The sequence below is a fragment of the Vigna umbellata genome, chromosome 4 (genome assembly GCF_029865625.1).
Source record: "Vigna umbellata cultivar VRB3 chromosome 4, Vumbellata_1.0, whole genome shotgun sequence".
NCBI classification, from domain to species: domain Eukaryota; kingdom Viridiplantae; phylum Streptophyta; class Magnoliopsida; order Fabales; family Fabaceae; genus Vigna; species Vigna umbellata.
In genome coordinates, this window is record NC_142168.1 from 67,875,868 (window position 1) to 67,885,110 (window position 9,243).

A 9,243-nucleotide genomic window follows, 5' to 3' on the forward strand; every position below is an offset into this window, starting at 1 on the left:
GCTTGTTTTCAAATGATACAATCATCCCCTATTTATACTAATGACACCTCCTTAACCAATGGGTAGGATCTTGCCACCACAACATTCATCTAAGGGTTATAATTTATTCTCTAGAACTTTCTAAAACATTCCTATAATTCTAAACTTATCTAGAGACATCTTATAGATAAGCATCTCTAGATATTTTTGTAGAACATTCTAGAATCCTTCTAGATAGGATTTTCTAGAATGCTATTTGGGCCTTTGCTAATATTGGGCTTTTATCTTTTAGGCCCAACATACAAAATCAATTTATATTCCAACACCCCCTCTTAAACTTGATTTTGTACTCCAAGCAAAGTTCTCAACTTCATAAAGACTTCCTTCTTTCAGCGGTTTGGTGAAGATATCTGCTACTTGATCATGTGTCTTCACATATTCCATTTGCACATCCTTGTTGCTGATGCATTCTCTAATGTAATGGTAACGGGTGTGGATGTGCTTACTTCGATCATGGAAGACTGGGTTTTTTGCTAATGCTATTGCCGACTTGTTGTCTACGAAAATCTTTGTTGGCTCCACTTGTGGCAAGCTTAACTCCTTCAATAGGTTGTGTAGCCAAACAACATGGCAAACACATGAAGTTGCAGCTACATACTCTGCTTCACATGTAGACAAAGTGACAATAGGCTGCTTCTTGGACATTCAAGTAAAGGCTGTGTCTCCCATGTAGAACACAAATCCGCTTGTGCTCTTTCGGTCATCCATATCTCCACTCCAATCGCTATCATTATATCCAACAAGCTTGTAATCGTTAGAAATGGAGTAGTATATGCCATAGCTTGCCGTACCTTGGATATATCGAAGAATCCTCTTCGTAGACTTGAAGTGAGTAGTTGTTGGAGCTTCCATGTACTGACTCACGACTCCAACGACATAAAGAATGTCTGGTCTTGTACAAGTTAAATAGCGCAAACTTCCAACAAGACTTTTATAGAGGGTTGGATCCACTTTTTTTCCCTCTTCATCCTTATTCAACTTGATGCCGCATTCCATAGGAGTACCAACTGGATTAGCATCATCCATCTTGAACTTCTTGAGGAGGTCTTTGGCATAGCTTTCTTGAGTAATAAAAATTCCTTTGTTTCCTTGTTTTACTTCAATTCCGAGATAATATGACATAAGCCCCATGTCGGTCATTTCAAATTCCATTGTCATATCCTTCTTGAATTCTTCAAACATGCTTGGATTGTTCCTGCTAAAAATCAAGTCATCGACATACAATCAAGATATCTTTACCTTGAGCTTTGATATAGAGTGCATGCTCATATGGACACTTGCTGAAATTCGCTTCTTTGAAGTACTTGTCAATCCGAACATTCCAAGCTCTCGGGGCTTGTTTCAACCAATAAAGAGCCTTCTTTAATTTCAAGACTTTATCTTCTTCACCTTTGACTTCATATCCTTGTGGCTGCTCAATGTAGACTTCTTCTTCAAGAGCTCTATTTAAGAAGGCGGATTTGACATCCATTTGATGTATCTTCCAATTATTTTAAGCTGCTAATGATATAATAAGTCTTACAGTTTCTAGTCGAGCAATTGGAGCAAATACCTCGTCATAGTCGATGCCAACCCTTTGACTGTAGTCCTTTGCCACCAATCTTGCTTTGTATCTCTGAACTTCTCCTTTGGAGTCCTTCTTTGCTCTGTAAACCCACTTGACACCAATTGCATTGTGCCCTTTTGGAAGTGAGACTAGCTCCCAAGTATCATTCTTCTTTATTGCCTTGATCTCTTCATCCATTGCATTTCTCCAACTCTTCTTTTCAATTGCTTCTTGGAAGTTCATGGGCTCACAGTCTGCAAATAGACAGAATAAGGTAACATTGTCTAGATTTTCAGTTACCTCATAAATTTCTTGGAGACTTCGAAAACGTGGCATTCTTTCACTTGAGCTTTCATAATCTTGAATGGTTGTATTTGGTGAAATGGGTAGAGTAGCAAGCGCCTCTTCCGATTGTTGTTGTTGTTCCACTTCATCTTCTTCAACGCATGGGAAAAAGGTATGGTCCTCACAATTTATCGACCAATCCCATTCTCCTTCTTCATCAAACACTACATTCCGACGGATGACTGTTTTCCTTGTACTAGGATTGTAGAGTTTGTACCCTTTGGAGTTGGCGTCGTAACCAATGAAGATGTATTTTTCACTTTTGTCGTCAAGCTTACTTCGTTTCTCATTTGGTACATGCACATGAGCTATACTTCCAAAGACTCTAAGATGAGATATACCTGGCTTTCTTCCGCTCCATGCTTCTTGTGGTGTTTTTCCACTAACGCTTCTTGTTGGAGAGCGGTTGGTCAGATAGACTGCACATGCAACGGCTTCAGCCCAAAAATCCTTTGGAAGTCTCTTGCTTTTAAGCATGCTCCTTGCCATCTCTAGGATTGTTCTATTCTTCCTTTCCGCCACTCCATTTTGTTGAGGGGATCTTGGCACTGTCAACTGTCGTCTGATACCATTATCTTCACAATACTTCTAAAACTCTTTTGATGTGAACTCTCCTCCACTATCGGATCTCAAGGCTTTGATCATAAGGCCACTTTCCTTCTCAACATGGGCTTTAAACTTCTTGAAGTTCTCAAACACTTTTGATTTTTCTTTTAAGAAATATACCCATGTTTTTCTTGAAAAATCATCAATGAAGAGAAGCAAATAATTACTCTTACCGAGTGATCTTGGCTTAATTGGTCCGCACACATCTGTGTGTATGAGTTCTAATGGCTTTTGAGCTCTTGAGTCCGACTCATTTGGGAAACTCAATCGAAATTGTTTTCAAAGTAGACATCCTTCACAAACTTGGTTGGGGTGAGTAATATAAGGCAGTCCTCTCACCATTGCTTTCTTGAAGAGCAACTCTAATCCTTTAAAATTAAGATGGCCAAATCGAAGATGCCAAAGCCATGATTGGTCTTTGTAGCACATCTTGAGACATTGTGGGCCATCACTTTGAAAGTTGAGCACGAACATTCTATTTCTTGTCATTGGCACCTTTGTAATGAACCTACTTGTGTTATCTCTTATAAAAAGGTTATTATTCTTAAGTTGAATATCATAACATTTCTCTAAGAGTTGTCCTAAGCTCAAGATGTTGCTCTTCATGCTTGGCACATAATATACGTTGGAAATAAATTGATGTTCTCCATTCTTTAGTCGAATGAGGACATTACCTTTTCCTTTCACTGCCACCTTTGATTCATCTCCAAAAGCCACGTTTCCCTCATCAAGCTCCATTGTCAATAGCAAGGTACCATCTTCTTGACACCTTTCCCTTTATCCTCGCCTCTATCTTGGCCCTTGTAAGCCAATAGCAAGGTACCATCTTCTTGACACCTTTCTTCAGCATAATTGGCTTTCTCTTCGACTTTATTTTTGTTAGGGACTCTACATTCAGAAGCATAATGTCCAAACTTATCACAATTGTAACTCTTGATTCATGTCTTTTCATACCTTGAATTCGGATTTCCTCTCCCACGACCTCTGTTAGAGCTTCCTCCTCTTTGGTTATTGTTGTTAGGCCTTCGTCCTTGTCCACGTCCATATGCACGCCCTCATCCTTGTTTTTGACTATAACTTCGCCTTGATTGGTTGTGTATTTTCTTCTTTTCTTGAATCAATGTGTGCCTTCAGGAATTGCTCCATGATCTCTTCCTTCTGCTTTTTCTTTTCTTCATGTTAGGATATTTATCCTATTTTATCATCATTATGATGTGTCAAGGGTTACCCTATTTATCATGATTATATTGTGTCTAGGATTACCCTATTTATCATGATTATATTGTGTCTAGGGTTACCCTATTTATCATGTACTTGTGTATCAATTTATTCTTATAAATAGAAGATTGTGAGAGGGATCAATTAAGCCCTCTATAATTATTTTACAGTTTCAATCTTAAGTTGGTATTAGAGCGGGTCGATCCCGCTCTGGTTTCTGTCTCGTAATGTATATATATATTTGTCCGACGCCACAGTTCTTCGTCGCCCGCCGCCGTCCGCCGCTGCCCGCCGCCGGCCACCATCCACCACCGACCACCGTCGTGCCGGCCACCGCCCACCGTTGCTGGCCACCGTCGTCCATCATTGTCACAGTTTCCTTCGTCTAAACCCTTAGGTTTTTCTTGTTCCTCGCTAGTACTATTCGTCTTCTTCAAAAATGGCGTCTGGAAGTACTCTTTCCTTCTCCGGAAGTCCATCAATTACCTCCGAGAAGCTAAATGGAAAAAATTATCTATCATGGTCTGCTGCCGTTGAAATGTGATTCCTTGGCTAAGGGCATTATGACCACCTTGAGCGAGATGGAAGCTATGTGCCTACTGAAAAAGCTGATCATTGGAAATAAGCAGATTTCCAGTTGTGTGCCCTGTTATGGCAATCAGTGGAACCCAAACTTCTTGTATCTTTGAGGGCTTTCAAAACTTGTCACTCCTTTTGGAAAAAAGCCCAAAGCATTTATGCCAACGATATTCAACGTCCTCAATGCACATATTGTAAAAGGATGGGTCATACTCAAGAGAATTGCTACTCTTTACATGGTTTCCCTTCCAAAACCGCCAATATTTCGAAGACTGAAACTTTCACTTCGAAGACTAAAAATTCCACTTCTATGTTTTCTGAGGATGAATATCAAGAGTATTTAAGGTTAAAGTCTAACAGCTTGGCACAACCATCTCAATCTCCCAATACATTAACAGCCTGCGTTTCTCAATCTATGGAAGGTCAAAATTCATGGGTAATTGACTCAGGTGCTTCTGAACACATTTTTGGTAATACCTTTTTGTTCTCATCTATTTCCTTTCGAGAAAAACCTCATTTCATAACCCTTGCAAATGGATCTAAAACTTCTTCTAAAGGAGTCGGTCATGTTTCTTTGTTTCCCTCCCTCAATCTCAACTCAGTCCCTTTTGTCCCTAATTGTCCTTTTAATTTAATTTCCTTAAGCCAGTTGACTAAAATGTTAAATTGTTCAATAACCTTTGATCATAAATCTTTTGTTATACAGGAGCGTGGTTCGGGGAGACAGATTGGAGAAGGATATGAAGCTGGCGGATTATACCATTTTGGATCTCGTCCAAGGGTGTCCTGTGTTGCTGCTCCTAATCCTAAAGTGCTAAACTTAATGGTCTCCAAACCTTAGAATGTGAGTCATGTCAATTAGGAAAACATGTTAGATCTTCCTTTTCTAAAAGGTCTCAATCAATATGTAATTCTAGTTTTTCCATCATCCATTCTGATATATGGGGACCTAGTCGTATCTCCTCCTTTGGTTATAGATATTTTGTTACCTTTATTGATGAATATTCAAGATGTACTTGGGTTTATCTTATGAAAAATCGTTCTGAATTGTTAGCTATCTTTACATCCTTTTTGAATGAAATCAAGAATCAATTTGGTCAAGTAATCAAAATATTAAGAAGTGATAATGCAAAAGAGTATTTTCATCCTCCTTTTCTCCCATCTTGAGTTCCCATGGTATCTTACATCAGTCTACTTGTCCTCATACACCACAGCAAAATGGTATAGCAAAACGAAAAAATAGACACTTGGTTGAAACTGCTCGTACCCTTTTGCTTGGTGCCCATATTCCTGTCCATCATTGGGGGGATGCCATCTTAACTGCATGTTATCTTATTAATAGGATGCCCTCCTCCTCTCTTGATAATAAAGTCCCTTTCTCCATTTTGTTTCCTAATGATCCTCTCTTTCATACATCTCCCCGAGTGTTTGGCTGTGTATGTTTTGTTCATGACATGTCTTCAGATCTAGACAAACTCTCCGCTCGCGCTCTCAAATGTGTCTTCTTAGGCTATTCTCGACTTCAAAAAGGATACCGGTGTTACTCTCCTGAAACTAAGAAGTATTACATGTCTGCCAATGTCACATTCTTTGAATAGACTCCTTACTTCTCTCCATCTATTCAGGATGTTTCTATCCTCCAGCAGGTCCTTCCTATTCCAATGGCTGAGTCAAATAGCTCCACTGTCTCTGTCATTCCAAGTCTTGATCACAATCCTTCTACACATGTTTCTCCACATACTGAGATCATCCCACACAGGCCCCAATGGATAGTCCACCTCTCCAAGACAATGGTGAATCTCCTACTTCAGATTCTTCTCCCTCGTCACCTCCTCCCACGCCTCTTGGTGCAAATGATTCAGCATGGCCTATTGTCCTCAAAAAGGTACTCGTTCCACTCGAAAGCCTTATCCCATTTATAATTTTCTAAGCTATCATCGATTGTCGCCCTCCTATTTTTCTCTTTTATCCTCATTGTCCTCTGTTGTTATACCGAAGAATGTGAAAGAAGCACTTATCATCCTGGATGGCGACAAGCTATGATTGTAGAAATGTAGGCTCTTGACCACAGTAATACTTGGGAGCTGGTGCTCCTTCCCCCAAGAAAAAAGGCGGTTGGTTGTCGATGGGTGTATGCAGTTAAAGTTGGCCCTGATGGTGAAATTGATCGGCTCAAAGCTCGGGTTGTTGCAAAAGGTTACACTCAGGCTTATGGTCTTGATTATTGTGACACTTTCTCTCTGTAGCCAAGATGACTACTATTCGTCTCTTCTTTGCCATGGCAGCCATTCGTCACTGGTCACTTCATCAATTGGATATCAAGAATGCCTTCCTACATGGTGATCTTGAGGAAGAAGTTTATATGGAGCAACCTCCTGGGTTTGTTGCTCAGGGGGAGTCTGGTGTGGTACGCAAATTGCATCGATCTCTATATGGCCTCAAGCAATCCCCCGTGTTTGGTTTGGAAAGTTTAGCTCCATTGTTCAAAAATTTTGGTTTAAAACGCAGTGAAGCAGACCATTCAGTTTTTTATTGTCATTCTTCTCTCGGGAAATGTGTTTCCTTAATAGTATATGTTGATGATATTGTCATTACAGGAAATGATGTTGTTGGAATATCTCAACTAAAAGAGTACTTGTGTAGACATTTTCAAACCAATGATCTTGGAAGTCTCAAATACTTCTTAGGCATTGAAGTAGCGCAATCAAAAGAAAGATGGAGTTGTAATCTCCCAAAGGAAGTATGCTCTTGATATATTACAAGAAACAAGCATGATTGATTGTAGACTGGTAGACAGTCCCATGGACCCAAACCAGAAATTAAGGACAGAAGAAGGTGAATTATTCTCCGATCCAGAGAGGTATAGGAGGCTGGTTGGAAAACTGATTTATCTCACTATTACAAGGCCAGATCTATCCTTTGTAGTTGGAGTGGTTAGTCAGTTCATGCAGGCTCCATGTGTTGACCATTGGAATGCTCTCATTCGCATTCTAAGGTATGTAAAGAAGGCTCCCGGGCAAGGATTGTTATATGAAGATAAAATAAGCATTCAGGTCTCTGGGTATTGTGATGCAGATTGGGCAGGTTCACATATTGATAGACGGTCTACTACAGGATATTGTGTTTTTTTTGGGAGGAAACATTATTTCATGGAAAAGTAAGAAACAAAATGTAGTAGCTCGATCAACCGCGGAAGTTGAGTATAGGGCAATGGCATCACTAACATGTGAACTTATATGGGTGAAACAATTCCTTCAAGAGGTTAAATTTTGTGGCATCCATACTATGAAGATGTATTGCAACAATCAAGCTACTCTCCACATTGCATCAAATCCAGTGTTTCACGAGAGGACTAAACATATAGAAATTTATTGTCATTTTGTTCGTGAAAAGTTGTTGACCAAAGAAATATGTACTGAGTTTATTGGGTCAAACGATCAACTCGCAGATGTATTGACCAAGTCATTAAGGGGTCCTCGGATTGAGTTTATTTGTTCCAAGCTTGGTACATACAATTTGTATGTTCCAGCTTGAGGGGGAGTGTTAGGATATTTATCCTATTTTATCATCATTATACTGTGTCAAGGATTACCCTATTTATCATGATTATATTGTGTCTAGGATTACCCTATTTATCATGATTATATTGTGTCTAGGGTTACCCTATTTATCATGTACTTGTGTATCAATTTATTCTTATAAATAGAAGATTGTGAGAGGGATCAATTAAGCCCTCTAGAATTATTTTACAGTTTCAATCTTAAGTCTTCATAAGCTTGCAACGAACTAAGAAGTTGCTCTATTGACATGGCCTCCAAGTCTTTTGTTTCTTCGGTAATGGTGACAATATGTTCGAACTTTGGATCTAATGATCTAAGAATTTTCTCCATAATTCTTACATCATCTAGCTTCTCACCATTTCTTTTTAGGTTATTAGTAACCGTTAAAACTCTTGAAAAGTAATCAGATACTAGTTCACCTTCCTTCATATGCAAAGTTTCAAACTCTCCTCTCAAAGTTTGAAGACGTACCTTTTTGACTTGATCTGCTCCCTTGTAAGAGATCTTAAGCTTCTCCCATGCTTCCTTGGCTGATTTGACTCCAAAAATCTTCTCAAAAGTATCTTCATCTAGTCCTTGATAGATTAGATAGAGAGCCTTCTTGTCTCTCTTTCTTGAGTCTCTCAAGCTATCCTTTTGAGCTTGAGAAAGACTCTCTACATTTTCTGGCTCAATGTGACCCTTCTCGACCACCTCCCAGACATCATGTGCACCAAGGAGAGTTACCATCCTTAAGCTCCAATTGTCATAGTTGCTCTTAATGAGCATTGGGACTTGAAAGGGAACTCCAGTATTTGCCATTTCTACGAAGACCTTATGGCTCTTGATACCACTTTGTTGGGAGGAAACTTTAAAGGCTAGAAGGAAGTGTTTTAAGATTGAGAGAGGTTGGAAGATTTTGAGAGAAGAGGAAATGCTTGTATTGAGTGCTTCTAAACTTTTTTGGCTTGTTTTCAAATGATACAATCATCCTCTATTTATACTAATGGCACCTCCTTAACCAATGGTTAGGATCTTGCCACCACAACATTCATCTAAGGGTTATAATTTATTCTCTAGAACTTTCTAAAACATTCCTATAATTCTAAACTTATCTAGAGACATCTTATGGATAAGCATCTCTATATATTTTTTGTAGAACATTCTAGAATCCTTCTAGATAGGATTTTCTAGAATGCTATTTGGGCCTTTGCTAATATTGGCTTTTATCTTTTAGGCCCAACATACAAAATCAATTTATATTCCAACAATTTCATGACGAGGAGTGAAGAAACTATTTTGAGTGAAAACAGAACTGTACAAAATATTAATTTTCAATAAATAAAAAGTATTATATGCATATGATCAAGA

The 9,243-nt window shown here is 38.9% G+C and overlaps 1 pseudogene; it reads right to left on the reverse strand.

The window, feature by feature from the left end:
* Positions 1-3,263: 3,263 nt before the first annotated feature.
* LOC148201042 (uncharacterized) lies at positions 3,264-8,863 on the reverse strand (annotated as a pseudogene).
* Positions 8,864-9,243: the final 380 nt, after the last annotated feature.